A 20,372-nucleotide genomic window follows, 5' to 3' on the forward strand; every position below is an offset into this window, starting at 1 on the left:
ACCTGGCCTGCCCTCATAGCTGACCCTGCTTGGAGCAGGGTGTTTGGCCAGATGCCCTTCTGAAGTCTCCCTGCAGCCCAAGTTACCCCATGAATTCTGTATCCGAGCCTTTTCACTTTCAGAAGCATATTTAAAAAAGGCAAGATGCTTTTGAATCAGTTTTAGGATTAATCTTGTTAATAAAGCTTCATTTAAAAGGGATTAACCTTAGTTACATGTAATATTCCCTTGCCTCACAGTACAAAACTAACCCAAAGAGTAAGTTACTGGTCTCGCCGTGCCATGCAGCAGTGAGTTTCCCACTGCAAGAACAACACACCAAGATCTACTTGAAAGTCTTTGCTGCCTCCAAGAGGCAGGGGGGGAAACATCAGCACTTACTAAAAACAAGTAAAAGCTGTGCAGCGGTAAAAGAATCTAAACCAACACAACCAAGATCCCATATAGCCCAAGGAAGACCTTCGTGGTGAAGCGTGCCCTCCAAATCCCACTGAGTTCCCTAGGGTACAATCTGTACCCATCCTCTCTTACCCTATACAGGGTGAGAGGAGCCTGGCTCCATCTTTACTATAACCTAAGAAATGAAAAAGCCAAAAGATTCCCCACGTCCCCTGAAGCTTTATTCTGATCTGGAGGGGGGAAGTCTCCCCAGTACCTCCGCATACACCCCAGGTTCCACCCTCTCAAATCCGGGCATCCCAAAATGAATCAAAGCCCCGATCTTTAAGTCAGCTTGTTTATGATCAGGGACTTGTGCTGATTTTCATTCTTTACAGAGCTGACAAAGCATCTTTTTCGTATATGCTGGTAATAAATAATGGTGGATATAATGCCAAAAGATTAAGTGCACCCTTCCCAAAATTGTGCCATTAAAAACAGCTTTTTACTAGGACGGGTCTTCCTATACAAGATACTTTAAAGAGTATTCTTCTCCCTTATCTCATTTTTAGTTTAAAGAAAAAGTGCTCTGTTAATCACTATAGCTCCTACCATAAGATTTTTCCTTTTCTTAAAGGAGACATCCCTGTGACTGTCTTCCAAAGTCATTTATATATTCAGGCTAGATTTGGACACTGGACAGCCACTTAACTTAGACAATTAGCCCACCCCAAAGAGTCAAGTGTACTCACTGAGCACTTTGACAGATTGTTTTGCGTACTCAGTTCAGATGTTTTCCCCACAGGAAAGGAACACAGTCTTTCCCAGACAGAAGTAAGGAGAGCTGAAAACAGCCTGTAATCAGAAAGCTCTCTTCAAATACTCACTGCAGTCAAACAATGGGAGTTTTTGGCTTAAATCCTGGGACAATCTATTCGCCCACGAGCTTATCAAGCAGCATTCCCTCAGCAGAGTCACTTATCTTCCTGTACAAAAGCAGTAGTTGGACAGATTGTGTTTTTTATTCTGCATTAACTTCTATCCCCACCACATTAACGTTTTTGAACCAAGCAGTTTGAAGAGAAAGCCCTAGGAATTTGTACACTATCAAGATCAGTTCACACCACTTATGGGTCATATAGCAATCTAACAAAAACCAAGTCCAACATCTTGGCACAGTCAAAAACCAAGAAGCTTAATGACCTATTCTAAATAAAAGCTTGCTTCTTGTTTAGACTTTTCAATAATCTCAAGGTCTTTTTTATTTATTTTTTTTTACTCGGGAAAGCAGGCACAAGAATTGTGCTATAGGAGAACACAAACCGTGTAACAAGCCAGCACAAGTCTGAAAGCCACTTTGCAGCCACAGGCAAGAGACTTGATATCACAGATTTAACTCTGTATCTCATGTTAATGCAAAAATGAATCAAATCCAGGCTCTGTGCTATGCACAGTAGTGATTACATTTCAAGCATAGAAAGCCTACATTAAAATCAAGATTTAGATGGCGGCTGCTAGTAGTTTGCCCTCAGTAACAGCTTCATTATCAGAACGAGTGCCTGTTAGCTAACTTGCTGTGTCTTCAAACAAAAAAAATGACTTCAAGCCTCAGTGGAGCTCCTGGAACTCCAAGCTGCACTTGGTACATTTGTTACAGGTTAGGGAAACTGAACAAGGCACCTGTGGCTTCAGTAGTAGCTCAAATCCTAGCTCTGGTCAGTAGGATGCAGTGTAGACCTTCTGCGACAGAAAAGATACTGGATGGAATAATAAATTGTGGCTTGATCATAAAGATTTGATCATGTAAGCTCTATGACCATTAAAATCTTTTAGTTTTCAACTACAGAAGGATGGACAACAAATGGATACAGCTTGTAAGAAAGGCCGCAGCTTCTTAGATCTGCTTCTTGCCTACTGTGTGCCCGCTGACAACCCCCTCACATACCTGTAAGGATGAACTCACTGACTATCACTGCCATTTCCTTTGCCATGACTTTTGCATAGCAGGACACAATCAAGGGCTCTAATTAATCTATTCAAGTTGAGCTAATCCTTTCATTGGATTTTCCTGACAGCTTCTCCCCCATTGAACTAGTGTGTGGAGAGCAAGCTCTTTTCATTAGGGTATAAAAGGAGGGATGGTATTGGTTTTCTAGTCAAAGGATAATTCTTCCAGAACAAGCTCAGTCTTTTGTGTCTTACATGGACTCAAAAAATTGCTTTATGCCACCAATGGAATTGATTTTTTTATTTTTTGGTTTGTTTTCCAGTTTGAATAGGTACACATTTGAAATCAAAGTCACTTCTTACTCTTGGCCACACGTTTGTAACAGTTGGCTCACTGGAATGAATAAACCTAAGTTATCAAGATTTGTTTTGGCTGGAAAACTGCCTTGAGCATTAGGCACATTCCCCTCTTCTCATCAAGCCCAGAGTTGTCAGTTACAAGGCAATTTCAGCATATCCCACTCCCTCCCCACCTCCCAGCTGCCATTCACAACCATATAAACAAATAAAACACACACAAGATAGATGATGCTATTCCTGGAGAGACCTGCAGCTGGGACTTCCTATAACTGTGAAGGGAAAGGCAAATCGTTTTTATTGACTACCAAGAACAAGTTAATAAAAGTTATAGTGGGCTGCTCGATGGCTTCAGATAGATTACCCTGATTTTATACGAGAGGCAGAATCGAAGTAACTACACAGTTAATCAATACATTAGTAACATAACTACAGAGGCAGATAGATGGGAGGCTTAACTGTGCTTTGGGAGTGATTTACCATTACAGCCACCCAGCTGCAGGGAAGGTACTTGGCAACGGGGGGAAAAAAATCTAAAAAACCCACAAGCTAAAGAACACATCAGTATCTAAATTACACACTAGCACTTGGCCATTGTTATTTAACAAGAATTTAATGCTCTTTCTACTGTAGAAGTTAAATATAGGGAGGGATGCTAGTCGTTTGACAGAACTTGAAATTTACACATTAGAAGTTAATAATCAAGAGAAGGTGCAACTTCTTACAGAAGCAGTTAGTGAATCGAGGTGGTGTTCTTGTAAACAATTAAAGGTGTTCTGAAATAATCAGAACTGCTTACAAATAATTTCTCAATCCGTATCTCGAGCAGCTAGAGAAAGAAAGCCCAGCCTCAGCATTTATAAGCTGAGAAATTCCCTAGCTCCTTTCCATCCCCCTTACATATTCTTTTATGAACGAGTTTCCTGTGCGATAAGCCCTTCCATTTCTCAAAGAGTACAGCCATGTTATTTATCTACCTAGCACCACAGTTTGTACTGACAGGCTACGTGGTTTCGGGACAACTCAGTTCTGGTGGTGGCAAGAGGTCAAGAGGGAATCAAATTGATAGTGGGTATCCACTGGTGTGAAATGCTGTTGTGGCCTGCAGTGCATTAAGATTTCCTTCCTGATTTCAAGGAGCACTGATCTTCAGCATGAGGCATCTGTGGGGATTAATGTGCACAAACCAGCTTCACAAAACAGATGTCCTGAAGGGAACCGTGCAGTTACTTGACACCACTATGTCGTAAGCCACCTTGACAGGTAAGAAGAGTGCCCTCCAGCAGGGAGGAGATGCACACAAGTCACTGAAATCAAGTCCTACCTAGGAGAAATTGGCCAAAATTCTCCATTTCAGAAAGTCTGACACATACTTAGATCACAGGAGCTTAACTGAGCTGTGGAACGATACTCCAGTTTGTGAAGGAGAAGAGAGCAAGCAGCAAAAGCTAAACAGTTGGTACACACTCAAGCCATACTAAGCAGCAGTTGCAGTTTATCTCCTGTAATTGCATGCTTGCACAGTTGGTTTTTTTTTTTCTAATGACTTCTCTAGAATTTACTTGAACACTTATGATTAAGTCTGTAGTTTCGTTTTACCAAGACTCCCATTTACTGGAATGGCCCAAGGAAGAACCAGTCACAAAACCATTCAAAAGCAATTCAGCTTCAAGGGCTCCCTCCCATACAGGGCACACACCTGTGGACTGTCCCCCATAACTGCTCTCAAACATGAAAATCACAGTTCTTTCCACACCTGCAACAAAGCACAGGAATAACAGAAGCACTTGGGCAAGGCTGGTGCGGTTGAGTCATTCTGCTACCTGCAGCAGGCTGAACTGCACAGCTGCTCAGGGAATGAATTAGTGTTCTTGAAAGGTGTAGGTCTCAGCCTCAGGATGGACACATTGCTGACCAAGTACTTCAGGCTTGATGCTTCCCCTTCCTTCCAAGTGCTGTAAAAAGCACTTATTCACACAGAGTCCCGCTTTTATTATTAACAGCCTCAGATTTAGGTCTCTCCCTTTAAGATTTGCCAGCACCACATGACTAGCCATTAGTTTGCAATGAGACTACAAACTGATCAGGCAATAAGAATTAAAAACAGTACTACTTGCTTTAGAGAGCAAAGCAAAGAAGAAGAGCTGACTGAAACACTGCCTTGCGTTCTGATAGTCATATCAAGCCACAGAGCCCAGAGCCAGAAGAACAAAAGGTACATCAAACCCCTTGAGTGCTCCCTCAGCATGCATTATGCCCACAACATTTTTTGTAGCCAAGGAGGAACGGGTGCTGGGAGAAACAGTGGAAGTGTTAATTTGGCTAAAATCCATGGTTTTGAGATCTTCTAGTCACGATTGACTACGTCTGTTTCTAGATCACATATATGGGGAAAACAAACATTTCCTGGCACTGCTACAACACCAGGCTAGCTCGGGTGCACACAGCTGGCACAGCCAAGGCTCAGTTTAACAGCATCCTGCAGCTCAATTACACTGCAGTAACTGCTTATCCCCAAGCTCAGTCCCAGCCACTCATCACCTGCCCTTGGCCACAATTTAAAGTTGATAGGAGCTATTTTCACTTGTTGGACAACTGTGGAAGCCCAGTTCCTAGAAGGAAGCTTCTAAGCAGTGGGACAAATTCTGCATCTCCTACAGTTCTTCCAGCTGCTCCAGTGCCTAAACACCATTATTACCCTCTGCACTGAGGCATGGCAGCTTCCCCAGACAGGGGCATAAGAGTGTTTTAACATTGGGAAAAAAAAGGGAGCATAAATATTTGTACTTTATCAATATCAAGACTACCCGATTAAAAACGGTGAAGTCAACATATAGAAAAGCACATTACAAATGTCTTTGCCCTATGAGGAAGGCTCCCACACTTACCCTGCTGGAGCCATGCAGAAGTTTCAAATTCATTTATAATTCTACTTACAATGGCAAAGAAGTTCAGCCTTGACATTCCACACAAAGATTAAGCTTGATTTTGGTGGTGGTCCTGAAGAACATATACTCACATCTATTAGCTGGCCAAGATCTGTGTAACAAAACACCTGCACAGTTATCTAGCTAAGGATTTACTACTCAGACAGGTCACAGATTTCACCATTTATCTTCAGCAAGTTGAGCTTTCCTTTCACTTGCCTGGACATGAATATAACCGAGAAACAAAAGGGTTTGTGGGGATTTGACAAGTAGAATTAAAAGTGCTTTTGTGAGTTCTAATTATGATTTCCACATACGTGCTCTTTAGGTTTAAGAAGAGTACAAGTCTGCAGATCTCACAGATCTGAATACTTAACTGTCAAGTCAGCCATGGCAGCACAAGACCTCACAGTTCCAGAATTCAGGTGGCCACTTTTTTTTCACTGAAGTGGCATCTTCATAAGCAACAACATTTCTAAAGCAAAACTGATTTCAAAGCGTATCATTACATACTCTTAAGTAATCATTTTCCTCATTTTACCTACCTAAAGATAGTAAGAGAGAATAAGCATCCTGATCTAAAATGCAAGTCAAAACACATGTTTACAGAAGTTCTTGACCAGCTTTTTACTTAAATTAAGGGAACTTCTGAAGCATAACTTAACCCATTACACCTTGAGGCACCATCTTTCTTTGAAGTCTGCACAATACAGTATCTGTTCAAACTTGCAGACGAAGTTCTTAGCTGTAGTAGCCATAGCTCTGGCCACTGAAAATGAAAACATGACAGAGGCAGGTTAAACAGATTGAGGTGTTGAACTGATATACAACCCTCTTTTCTCCTCTTAAGAGGCAATATTAGGTTTGGTATTTAGACACCTGAACACTTATATTGTCTTTCCTGCTTTTAAAGCAGTAGTGACATGTAAGGATTGCCACCACAAAAAGCCATCACCAAATTACAGACTCAGTCTTTTTACTAAATTCAAGCCCAAGGCTTGTGTAACTTTCATCCATCCCTAAACTGTAATTATTTGCCCAGGAAAACTTTTTCCATGTAAAGGAGACTTCCCTGCAAGCACCCCAGGGAATGCTCTCTCCTCCCTTTCCTGGAAGCTCCTAAGGACAGCTCAGAGAAGAGATCTAGAGAAGCACTCACCTGCAGATTTGGGCTGGTCAAGTGACCTGCCACACAGCAGCAGCTGCTGCTGCATGGGAGACTCGATCAGCAAATACACTGAGTAGGAGCAGGCTGTCCCAATGCCTGAACTGCTGAGCAGAGCTAGAATCAGACAAACAGGGGAAGGATCCCTCTCTAGCAAGCTGCAGAAGGATGCAAGTCAGCAGGGGGAAGCTTACATAGAAACAATCCTTACCCTCCCAGAACTCAGGGCTTTCCACCTCCCTTTTTTAAACAAAAAAATGTGAAAGCAATGGGCAAATGTACACAGAGGTTATCCCCCAGGAGCAGGGGGCACTGCAGTCTGTAAACCGGTGTTTGGTTCCTGAACCAAGGCAAGGACAGAAAGTGAGCTGGGCATGCTGTCAGCTCCCAGACCTTGCTCCCTTTCTCCATACTTAGCTCTAAGAGGAGGAGAGCTGAGAACTCCCCAGGACATGCAGAAACCCTTCAAGCAGAGTTTGAACAGCCAGTCCTCACAACTCACAGTAGCTCATTCTCATTTTCTAGAAGAACCTAAAAGAAAGTGATAGTTGCCACCCTGCTTTAATGAGTGCTGCCAGACTTGAACTCAACTGTAGGCAAAGAGAAGGATCCGGACAGTTCTCACTGCTTCTCAGAACTCATATTTCTGTGGCCTGTAAGACTTACTACACTGAAGCCCGCTTGTTCTGTATGTTCACTGGGTGGGATACACAGAAAGTAAAATAATCATATCAAGCTTCACTGCCAATCTCACAAACATTTCAAAGGTGAGATTGAAGACACCTGAAAAGCCAAGTACTTTTACTTCTATCCTAATGAACTCAACTCTCCAAACCTCTCAACACTCTGCTGTAAGAATTTGTGAAAGTGTCCTTAAGTGGCAGCTCAGGTTAAGTACTGCCTTTATGCTGCCGCTATGTTTAGATTTGACAAGTACACAGCTGGTAAAAAGAGTGCAAGCAGAGAGAAATTAAGACAGAACACAAACTACCAGATGGTCTTTTCTGCCCACTTTGCCTTCAAGTACATGAGCCCACAGATGCCATACCCATTTCCTTGCTCAGCAGACACTGCAGCACCTGCACAAACCTCTGAACAGACAGGTTCGGTAGAGAAACACCTTAAAGCAACTCTTCAGCTTTCAGTTTTGCAATAGGAGATTTGAACAGGGGCGGATGACATACCAGCTCTGTAGGCAGCCCACACTTGACTACTTCTGATTTCAGTTCTAAATGCTCAACTCTGATTCTATTCTTTCCTGGAAGCAATTTAAAAGACATTGGAACCAACCCAAAAGATCCTAACAGCTGCTTTAAATGCATTTCCTTTGTTTTTACTCTATACCATACATATGAGGAAATGTTTTTTCCATGAATACACTGGAAATAACTCCTTGATGACAGCTCCACATTTAAGACTTCAAGAAATAAAAACTTGCACTGAGGTTGCACCTTTATATACAGGGAAAGTCTGAGCACGAACATGCACTATGTGGGGAAATAGCCATAGTACGCAAGAGATGAAGTCAGTACTGCATTTCTGTTGGCTTAGTTATTGTACCATATATTGATGTGAACATTAAAAACTCACATCAAATCACCCTCTGGCTTATATACAGACCGTAACCGAACTCCTTAAACACGTACATTGCAGTGTAGGGGAACAGTTTCATTTAAGCATGCCTTTACCTTTGCTTGTCCGGTTACGCGTTTCTGCAAGTAGCTCTAGCACCAAGACACCTGACATTCAGACAGCAGCAGCATACACTAAGTCACTTTGCTTTCCAGGAAGTCTCAGTTTTATTTGAATTTTACATACATGTCTCTAATCACTAGCCTCTAGAGGCTTCCTGATTTTTTCCAGATGCAAATAAAAAGTGCCATATGGCACCCATTACACATTAAGATTTACTAGTCATTTAGGACCTTTCCCAAGTGACAGGTGTTAGATGTTTCCACTTTCTATAACCATGTCCAAATGTAACACAAACCTCAGGCTAACTGTCAGCCAGGCTGCAAGCCTCACCTGCCTGCGAGCCAAGTATTAGAGTCATAACGCCGCTCGCTCTGGCAGCATGTCTCTAATCCTTTCCTGGGTAAGGAAACAGAATAAAGACACAGGCTCTAGACTAACTCCCCAGAACATGTCCTACTCCTCACCTTTGCACGTTGTACAGACAGAGGAAGCTTCAGTCCCTTAGTGCAAGCCACTCATTTGACACTAACAACTGCACCTTCATGTGGTGTGCACATGAAGCAGACCACCTGTGAACAGAACTCCACTTCTTTCTCCAAGAAAGAAGGAAAAAAATAGAACAGCAGTTCAGATGAATCTAACAACCTCTCTGTGGTCTATTTTGAAACTACAGAAAGCACTAAATTAATACCAAAGATTAAGCAAGTATATGCGTTGAAAAGAATAGAGGCTGTGCACAACGATATTGTGTTGAGATGTTATCTGAAGTAGTACACACCCTCTTCACTGTCAGAACAAGACCTAACTCACTTGAAGCTTGGTAGATGTCTGGGGAATTTTTTTTTTGCCATTCTTTCAGTTCTTGGACCAAGTATCATAGCTCCAAGGTTCTTCTAGTTAGAGCTGTTTCATCATTTGTTTATGCCTGTAGCATCAGCATACCCAGTGTGTGCATTTTAATACCTAAACCTAAGTGTGGTCAGTGCTTTTTTTGTATTGACAAATACAGATAGAAACTACCCTCCAGCCTCAAGTAATCAAAGTTGGAAAACGTATGCGACTGTGGAGAAGGCCAATTTAGACAAGGAAGCAATGAATACAAAGCAATTGTCCTAACCCTCTCCAAGTCACTTCCAAACAGAAAAGAGCATCAGGAGCTGGTGAGTTGGGAGGTCCTTTTCCTCTATCCACAAGGCTTCAGACATCCCTAAAGCTGATAAAAATTGGAGATATTTAGTGGGCATTAGATGCCTGTTCAGGAACTCGCATGTTTACCTTCAGCAGATGAATAGTAGGATACTCTAGCCCCCAGTGTTCAGCTACCTGCTAATGAGAGCTTGGGGTCTCCTTAGAGCATCTGTCACTTGAAGCCCAGGGAAGATGATCAAACTGTACCTTGCTGTGAAAGAGCAAGTTTACAGGGATACAGAGGATCACAATAGCAGTATTCTCCCAGAGCATTTAGTGGGGACAAAGGAAAAGTGGGGCTGACTATTTTATTGCCTTTAAAGTGCTAGAAGAGACAGCTGCAGGCTAATGCTAATAGACAGTCTATTTGGGACACACGATCTTGGAATCAGATACTCAGACTTGATTAGAAGTGGATTTCATTCCCTTACACGTGGAAAGCTACATCTAGAGGCTACACATTACATTATCACAAGAATCGCTACATTCGGTTTGCGCTGATCATCCCTGAACAGAAAGCATGCCCTAGGAATTCAATTGCACTTGTCAAAGGCTTGCTACTTTAAAAAAATTGAACCCATGCCAAAAAGTGAGCTAAAAGGACCACAGATAAGATCTTTACAAAAGGCCTTGAAAACCAACAAGTTTTTCGAAGTATTAACATGGTATCTGTAGTAAAAAAGGCAAAAGAAATCTGATCAGTGCTGGAAGGGGGGTGGAAGGGAAGGCAGAAGGAAGAAAATGCACCTTAGATTTTTATTTCAAACACCTGCTGATACTTAAGCCTTCATAATATTTTCTTCTATATTTTGTCTCTACTCTTCCCCTACCTCCCACCACCAACAGTGAAAAAGATCATTTTGTAACAATGACATATTCATCCAAAGAGATTCAATCAAAAGGATTTTAGTAGAAGTATGATGAGTGTATACAGAATGAACCAGTTTTAATAAAGACAAATTAAAATGTATTACTCAAAAATTCCTTTTTTGAAATACTTTGAGGGATACCACCCATGAAAACTTAGAAGCATTACTTTCAGCAGATGCTGTATAAATAGTTTAGTACTACTTATTTGGGGAAAAGGAGTCTTCAGTAGTAAAGTTAAGCTCCTCCTTGCTTCGGCAATTACATTATTATTGCTTTCTTATCAGTCGGTTTTATTCCCAGTTGTTCTGGAGGTTGCTGGGAGGCAGGTTAACAATACCCAACTCAGAGTACCTGGTTAAGACAATCCTCTGACCCAGCCTGAGGATGTCAGGCTGTCTTCTGTGCAATGCTGCATTAAAGCATTATCAGTTTTTCAAAAGTGAGGGTAGACAAGGAGAGAACCCACATCATCCCAACAGTAACTGAACTGGGGATGTCCATTCACAAGAAGTAGCCCTCAACTCAAGCCTTACTAAACCTCAAGATGCAGCTCAGCCTGAATTTGGGGAGGAATGAGCAGCTGCCCCTGGCATCTGCACACATTCCAACCCAGCCAGTCACTTTCTCAAAGGGAAAGTGTTCCCCGAGGCACCCTGTTTTAGGGAGTGCACCAACTCCCACAAGTGCTATTTGGAGCTGGATGCAGTCCAAGAAAATAACCTGCTGCAAGTTTGTGATCTATGTTCTGCATCCTGCAGTGACTGGTAGGTTAATTGCAAGCACTAAGTACTGAGTGTTGCCAGAAAGTTTTAACTGTGTTCCTCCAGTCAGCAAGGTTTGGAATGGAAGATACTTTTACAATGTCCTTTTAGTTCGCAGCTACAAGAAGAATAAATGGAGAACTCTGAAGACAGCCCCCTGCTTTGAGCAGGAGGTCGTCTCTCCTAGCCTCCAGAGCAGCAGGATTATACTTTCAGTCTGAGTTTTTCTTTGATTCTAGAAGAAGAGACAAGCTTGGCATTTTAGCTTTTTAATTTCATTTTCTTCTCTACATTAAAGTACTCCAAGAGTTAAATCCCACAGCATTTTGTGTGCTTACACTCTCCTGTCAGGGCCAGAGATAGTAAAGGTAGTGGAGGTCCCTAGCTCTGCAGAGCCAAGTGAAGCACAGAATTGGGACTAAAAGCTACCAAGTTACAACTGCAACTCACATTCACATACATGAACTACCTCAGACATTCGATCACTACCAGTCACCACAGTATGAAACAAAATAAAAGGCTCCATCTGAAGAGAGCCAAAAAGCTTGGGAAGTTTGTCCAAAGATGACAGCCTTTTGACTTCACATATGGGTCTGGATGGGAGTTTTCTCCTCCCAGGAGGAAGCACCGGTGTTTTGAGACAAGTAATTAAAGCTTGTTATGCAGCATGTTTAGTGATCAATGGAAAGTGATGTTCATGTTTCTGTTACGTAGTTGCGACTCAAGTATAACAAAATACTGTGACGGGAGATTTTTGCCCCCCCCCCCCGACTTCATTACCTGTTTGTAACAATTAGCTTTCAGAAATTAGTCTTTGTACTTAATGCCTCCCCCTTCTGTATTTGTCTTGTCCTTTGAGCCTCTTAACTGACAATAATACAGCATTTGGTTCATTTCATCTGAAAGCTTCAGAAGTGGCCTCTGGTACACTTCTGAATCAAAGAGCTTAAGGGCCTCCTTGCAGTTTCAAATACCAAGTCTGTTAATACATGCCTTTTTACCATCAAGATGCAAAAGTCACTGAAAACCTTAAGCAAAGCTTAGGACAATACATCCACAGCCATTAGGTGTCTTATTGACAGGCTAAGCAAATGTGCTTAATGTCAATTAATAATTCATCAATTAAAGAGAAACAGTACCTGTCTGATTACTCTCACTTGTAGGTACAGTACTCTGGTGTTCCAAAAATAGACATGTTCTGAGCATGACTAGACCTGTCAACAAGCCTCTCCTCATTAAAGTTAAGGAATTTATTTTCTACGTTCACTTAGAATACAAAAACACAAGAATTGAAACTTTTCTCATCCATTTCCTCATCTCTCCATTTTTTCCTCCATACTGTGTTTCAGTATATAACTCTTAAAGAATAAAAAAAGTTAAGGAATGGCTTTGCAGAAACCTTAAGGTTCTGTTATGTGTGAATACACAGTGACTGGATGAAGAGATGAGTAGTCAAATACAAGTTACCTTCTTCAGACTGGTGAAAGAGCCTCCTTTTCCTTCCAAGTACCTTTGTCTTTCAAGGTTCAATAGATGAGAGTTTTTCCTAGACTAATTCAGAAAACTTTGAGTCACTTCATATCCAAATGACAGCTGCGAGTCATTTAGTCTTTCAGAAAGGACAGCGTCTCCTGTCATTCTGTGTAACATGTTGGTTCAGAATAAACTGAACTACGAAAATCACTGCTCCATAAAAAGGGTTCATTTTAAAAGGTTTTTAAACTGAGAACATAAGCTCCTTCACCCAAGTATCATTTTGCAGGGGCACTTTATAGGAAATTGTGTGTTCTGGGGGATGAAGGCCCATCTAGCCTTGCCTGCAGGTCACATTAGCTTCACCTAAACAAATGAAAACTATGTGGTTTCTAGCAACTGCTACTTGAATTCATGGTGTATAAAGGGCAAAGTTCTTTGCCCAGGGCGCTCATTTTATTCTCCTCTACAGGACACCTGCAGGATTTCAGTGCATAGAGAGGCTTGCTTCTGAAGAACTGATACTGTATTTAGTAAACACATACTGATACTATACAGTCTTATTCACAAACTGTCATATTCACTCCTTAATGACAGAATGTTAGCCTTCTTTGCTGGACAGGTGAAGCTAAAAAAAATCAAATGCAAGTTCAACTTGCTTAAGTTTGACAGATTTATGTAATAACAAATGCTTGTTATTTTTTCCATCCAAAATGTGGGAGTTTGGGAGAGATTAAGGGCCAGAAGGGAAGAGCAATAAAGCTATTCTGAAAAAAGTGTCAAAAAGTTTACAGTACATCCAGAGTACTGGAGAAATAATGAAGCCCAGTATGAATTATCAAAAATCAACACTCTTGAGTTGCCTAGTTTGATTAGAAAACATAGGGAAAAGTATATGTCTGCCAGGAAAACAGTATTTAGAATAGAGATGAAGTGACTGTACATTACTTGGGTATGAACTCAGAGCTTTCCCACACATGGAGACGAGAAATAGTGCCAGAAAGTGTTTAATATAAAGTTAATTTGTTTTAGCAACAGGTAGCTATTAAAACAGTATGACCCACAAGTCCATGGCTGGGTGAAGAAATCCATCTGGCACTGGTCTCCTTTTAAGGATTCCTGGATTCCAAGAAAACATGTTCGCATCACATTTTATACTAGCATGCAAATTAAGAAGCAAAAGTGACACCCTTCAAGGTTAAGGCACAGAAAAAGAGTAATCTCCTGGAGTAAGAACAGCATAGAGAAGATGACATCAGGAGGTGGGGGAAAGAATCACTAGCCTCAGGCACAATAGGCTAACAAAACCACTTACCCTTCCCACATGTGAGTTCGAGACTTTTAACCAAGCAGAGTAACAGCACAGAAAAGGATGACCTTCCAAGTTCAGAAGTACAATAGTGAAAGAAGCATAGGCAAATTGTTATTCCAGACACTGGATCAAGGAGCTGAAACATTAATTTCACTCAAAAACGATCATTGTTATCAAGTGCCAAGTGATTTTTTCCTTAAGTTTTGAGTTGTAAGGGAAACTTATCTTATTTCCTTCTGTTTGAGGAACACTGCAAATTGCACTTCAGTATATTAAAATACAACACACCAATGCATATTACCAGTGCACATACTTACGTATAAGAAGTCTAATTTCTGTTTGAGACAATGCTACAAGATGAAGAGAAGACTGACTTCCCGGTCATATAACTACCAGTTACAGACAGCACATGGTGAATGCAGGTTATGAAATGTAAGACACAACACCTCTGATATCATCTACAAAATTCCTCCCTTCCACTCAATGCTGCCAATGCTCTAAGATGCTTCAAGCACCTGAAAGGAGTAGGTAGAAACAGGAGTCAGTCAGAAAGAAGAATATCAACACTGGGGTTTTTCTTCAAGCCTCATTGCCTTTTTCTCAGTACAAATGTTGGCATGTTGCTTCACTACCACTCCAGTTGCTACATAAAGCCCAATTTAATGCTCGCAAATGAAGGTTCTTGCATACTTGTCTAGTGCAGTAACTGTGCAAGAAGCCAGTTTGACCAACTGAAAATTAAGCTAGAAAGGAAGGTCTGTGTAGTTCTGTTCAATTTTCTGTGTAGGAGTACTAAAAATATGGTATAGCTTTGGAGGAACTCAGCAACTCAGCAGCCACTTATCTCAGCAGTCCTGAGAGCACTCTGCGCTGAGATACCTGTCCGGTTTCACCTTTCCCACAAGCTGCCCTACAGCCCCGAGCACTCAACACGAAGCCTTTCCACCACAGCCCCGCTACTTGCCCAGCAGGCAACCAGAACCATCATCCCTTAACCCAAGGCAAGAGCTCCCCAAGGACCTGTCAGCCTGCCAGTTGACAGCAGAGTCAGTAAGGTGATCATACCTACTGTAACTACATCTCCAAATACAACATGAAAGAGGTACAAAAAGCAAGAGTTAGCAAAAGATGGAAAGAGATGAAAGCTTCATTCGTTATCGGTGAAGCATTTGGAAAAAAAACTAAGGAATTTTCTAAGGATTTTCTTGCTTATTGTTTCTTGGAGATTCATTTGGTATACTATCATGTACATACACCACAGCTCTAAGTAAGGATTGTCCAAGTCTAGTTTCACAAAGCATCTTAATTCCCCAGGAAGCACTACAACATAAGTAATCTTCCTGTAAATTAATGGGGCATTTTAAAAGCAAGATTCACAGTGATAACAGCTAAGGTCAGTACTGGAATAAACAGGTTTTTTCCGACATGTTCAAGACATTTCAGCACAGAGCCCTAACAGATGTTTAGGGCATTTCAGCACAAAGCCTTAACAAAGGCAGACAATGGCAAAAAAAGGACTTATTAGGCTGTTTTTGGCTGAGCTTCACTTATCTCAAGGAAAGCTAAGACAATGGAAGGTAGGGTTTCCAGCAGAGCTGCAGTAGCAAAGCTTATCTAGCATACAGGGGGCCACATTTGACCACAGGAGAGGAGTTTTGCAGGGCTAACCATATGCCTCAAAGAAAAAATCATTTTGTAGACAGCTCTTTGACTAAGTGCTAGTCTAAGTGTTGTACGTAGATGTCTTTTACAGTGCCAGGAGAGGGAACATTGAAATTCAGCTCTGTCATTTTAATTCTCCTTAGAGAGATTAGGTAAAAGAAACAAAATACTGATGAGACTAAACTATTTTCTTACCCCCCCAAATGGGAGAAGGAGACAAGAAGAGAAATCCAACCACAGAAGTTGGAGCTGCAATAGCTGAGCCTTGAAGGGTATCGCTAAAGTCAGCTCAAATCCATAGCTTTAGAGTCCCTTTCTTCCTGACTCCTAAAACAGGCTTCAGGTTAAAAAAACACTATCAATATTACCTCTACATTTTTTTCCCTCTTGTTACGTTATAGCAAAGTAACATATGTACACATACACTGTGCAAGACACCCTCCACAAAAGGAAACTCGTACTTTGAAGTTTGAAAACAGAATACAAGTTACAGTTTTCAATGCTGCCATGCTGACAGTCTGAGAGATGGCTTTTTAAGGAGTTGCAACCAAAACACAGCAGCAGCTATCTTCACTGGAAGTAAACATGAGACCTCCTACTTACAATTGCATACAGTTACAATTAATTCTTGACTACAGGATGCACAAGTAGTTTTAAAGCACACTTCAGAGCACGGCTTTACTCTCACATAGTTACATTTAGACTCCTGGGATGATTCAGGTTGGAAGGGGCCTCAGGTCGGTATTTACCCCAGACTCCCCTTTGGAGCATAGGAACAGAGACACGGTTTCATAAACGAAAGACAAAATACAAGTGCCTTATTCAAGAATACTAAAGATGTCCATAGTACAGTTTAAGAATCAAACTTTTAGAGAAACTAAATTATCACCAAGTCAATGCTAAAATGGTTAATTTGCAATATAATTTCAAAATTATGTGACTGTGGAATAGCTCTTCACCCTAAAATTAAGAACATATCCCCCACATGCAGTATCCTAAATTTAGGACCATCTCCTTCACAAATTCTCCAAGAAAGATATAAACTCTGTGAGAAAAGCTTAAAACAAAAGTTATTTTACAATTAGTTTACAAGTATTGGAGTTTGCTTGTTTTTTAAAACAGGACCTTTTCAGGACCTTACTTCAGCTCAGCTGCGTTCATGCTGTTGGTAAGTCCTTGGTACACTGAAGCTTTTCCTCTGCACACCACCCATCTGCAATTACATAACCAGGGCTTTCAGCAAGTTTCCTTTTCAGAAAGCTGCACTGCATCAGTGACACTTCATACTGTTTAATTGCATTGTTAACCTCCCACAGGAAGGTAAAAGATGCTTAAAACCATACTAGTACACCTCTTGAACAAATTTTTACACGTTCGGTGCTGTAAGCCACCTGCTCTTAGCATAGAAGCCTGAAGTTGACATCAGATAGCCAAAAACTGGGTAGAGCACCAGCTTTAAAGCACCCCCGTGAGTTCAAGTCCAGACAGCCTGATGCAACAGTCAGGCAAAAAGCGCTTTCATTCCCAGCAATTTGTCTGGTATTATTATTGGCGGAGGCTGCTTGGGCACGCTTGCGTAATGCTATTCCTCGAACGTGCAAGCGTTATCTAGATATCTTGTTAAGTGGTGATACGCAGGGGAGAGTTCACACAGTTAATGCCATTAGGGGAGAGTTTTCGTTTAAGCGGAGGGAGGGTCAAAGTGCACCATACATCCTCATGGCCTGCAGAACGGCTTCCTCGCTGCACTTTGTCCCAGAGAGAAAATACGCCTGGTAATTTTGCCGGGGTGTTCCTTCTGATTTCAGTTGTTTTGTAAGACTGATAAGTCCCTGTGTGTTCAAGTAAAACTAAGAGCAGCTAACTGCATTATGGTAAGCACTACTGCTTATTCAGTGTAGAAAGATCACTGTAAATTTACATAACTGTTAAATAAACCAAGTAACACTTCATCCTAGGAAAGTTTCCCCTTCCTTCTTTGGAAGAAAAAGGGTACGTAGCTTAGATAATTGCTTACAGTGAGTAGATGAATCCATTCATAATGAGGAAATCACCAGAAAGTGCCTAAGCAGAAGCACCAGGAGCATGCTAGGAGTTTCTGCTGAACTATCAGTCTATTTCCATCATGTAGGAAAACTGAATAAGATCCATAACTACTTTTTACGCATGGCCACAAAAGACTAGATGTTACAGTCCGAAGGAGTATTGTTAGGTTTCATGCAGAATGCCTTGGATTTATTTGCATTTCAGTATACACCAGAGCACATCCTGAGATACAACTGTTACTGTGCATCTTCACAAGCCATGAAAGGCCAACAGCAAAACACATGACAAGTGACAAGTTACAAGTGTGAGGGCTTGAGCCTTGATGTTATGCAACAGTCTTGTGCACATCCTCGGAATTTCAAGACGAAATATTGTTTGAATTCCGCAGGCGAGCATCCATTCCATCCTGCTTTTCAAGACCTAGCTTTCATAACTAGCAAGCCAGACAGTTACGAAATGCAACATAATGGTAGCCAATCCCATGAAAAATATTTGGGTCCAAAGGAAATGACTATCATTTACACATCAAGAATATTAAGTACAGTGTAATTAACTACATGAGATATATGCATATACTCATGTCAAACTGGAATGAAAAACGCAGGCAAAGAAAACAAGGCATCACAAAAATTTTGGACAACTTCAGGGCAAACAAAGCCCATCTACACACACTAAACATCTAGGCCTTAACCATAAAGGTTCCCCTCTCCCCCCAGTAAAAGCTAATAAGCAGTCATTAACTTCAACAGAGTTTCATAGATTAACACAAATCAATAATCTAGTTCATCTCAATAATCTAGCTCATCTCCATTCTTTAACTAAAGAACTTCCACAATTGTAACTTAAGATCACTTCTCTATAGAGAAGGGTAAGCCTGCCAGGAGAGGGAAAAGCACTTTGCTTATAATAGAAGCTAGTTGACTTATATACATGTGTGGAATTATATAAGAAACACCAAGTCATTTAGGCAACAATATTGCCCCTTTGCATACATAAGCACTCGCATACTCTGATGACAGCAAATAAGTACCTTTCCTGTACTCCATGCACCACTGGCACCATATCCTACCCCTTTCCTCCTCCCACTCTGAAGTAACACTGGTCTGACTCCCAGCTACTTTTACACTGCTAGCCAGCGCTTACATGCTTCACCCTACATCACTGCTCAGTCTGTACAAGTGCACTGCATGACCCGTATCCTACTCACCAAGCTGAGTTTATGGCTTAAGGGCACTGGAAATCCAGTAATAAAACTGGAACAATTAAATTCATCCGTACTGAGTATGAGCTTCTGGTGGTTTTATTAAGTCATTGTCTCCATGGACAGATAACAGCTCTGTCACCTTGTACTTATCACTTAGCATAGATAGTCCTACAATCCAGAGCAAAGACATCATGATTTTTACATTTAAAATGTGTATGATGAGGTTGAATAAGCTCAGCTATTTTAGTGAGGACACCAGAATGACTTCAAATCATCCCACCAGGATTATCCTGTTGGGGTAGGGAAACCCAACATAAGGCCCCAAAACACTATTCACAAAGAGACTGTGTGTATTACGCATACTGCTATAACGTTAGTTCTACCTCTTCTGGCCATCAAAAGAGTAAAACACCGATCCAAATTGATACGGGTCAGCATAATTTAGCATTGTTACCATCATGGGAGATTCAAGGACATCAGAACACCAGAGTACTAAGAAACCAAAGAGTCAGCAGGATTTGTGTAAGTTGGGAACAGAGTTGCCTGTCTCTTTCTCCCATCCCCACTAGCCCTCAGGTCTTGAGTTAATCTCATCTCACTGTGGGGCAGTAAAACCCCAGGAGACTCATCCTAAAAGGAAGCCTATAGCACAAGGTGGCATTGAGATCCATGAACTCTACCATTTTGCTTTTTCCTTTCTTTTCTCTCGAGGCACAGGGCTGCCTACAGGGTCAGCCCAGCAGCATCCCCTTCCAGGACCCCACAGACTCCCACCACTCACACACACGCATCTCTGCTCCAGGGCTTTCCTAAAGGAGGGGGAAGAGGCCATATTTATGCACACAAACCCACCCCTCTTCAATCCCCACCTCCTAAACAGTGAAATCCTGCAGGTGGAACTGACCCAGTCCCTTCTTTAAGGGGTAAAAAGTGGGGAAATTTTATGGGAAATAGCCTGGGGCCCGGTGGCACTTCACACAGCATCAGAAGTAGCACCGCAGGCAACACGAAGACAAGCAGCTCTCAAAAGCCGTAAGCACTGATAACGCACTAGTATCACTTACGTTTGGGTACACTCCTGGGAAGAAGGAGGGGTGGAAGAGTAGAAAAGACCATTACAGCCAATCTTTACTTTTTGGAAGGGCAAACGAAAGGTCTACAAAGTCTCACAGTAAAGGAATGCACTTCAAAGGAGCTCCAGACAAGTAGGATTTTGTCAGCTCTATCTACAAAACCACACATGTAGTAGGGCCACAGCAGAGAGGTGCTTTACACCTCTCATTAGGACCGCTTTTCAACTGGGGAACAATCTGAAACATCAGAAACCTGAACTCATTTTCTCTTCCATAAGCTTCAGAAAAGTTATCGCCCCGAGCAGTGGATTGTA

General features: G+C 41.5%; 1 protein-coding gene across 1 annotated transcript in view; it reads right to left on the reverse strand.

The window, feature by feature from the left end:
* Positions 1 to 20,372, reverse strand: part of COL4A5 (collagen type IV alpha 5 chain) — an 83,685-nt gene that overhangs the window by 62,636 nt on the left and 677 nt on the right. The gene's annotated exons all lie outside the window — the stretch shown is intronic.

This window comes from Anser brachyrhynchus (genome assembly GCF_964034855.1).
Source record: "Anser brachyrhynchus genome assembly, chromosome: 13".
Taxonomy (NCBI): Eukaryota; Metazoa; Chordata; class Aves; order Anseriformes; family Anatidae; genus Anser; species Anser brachyrhynchus.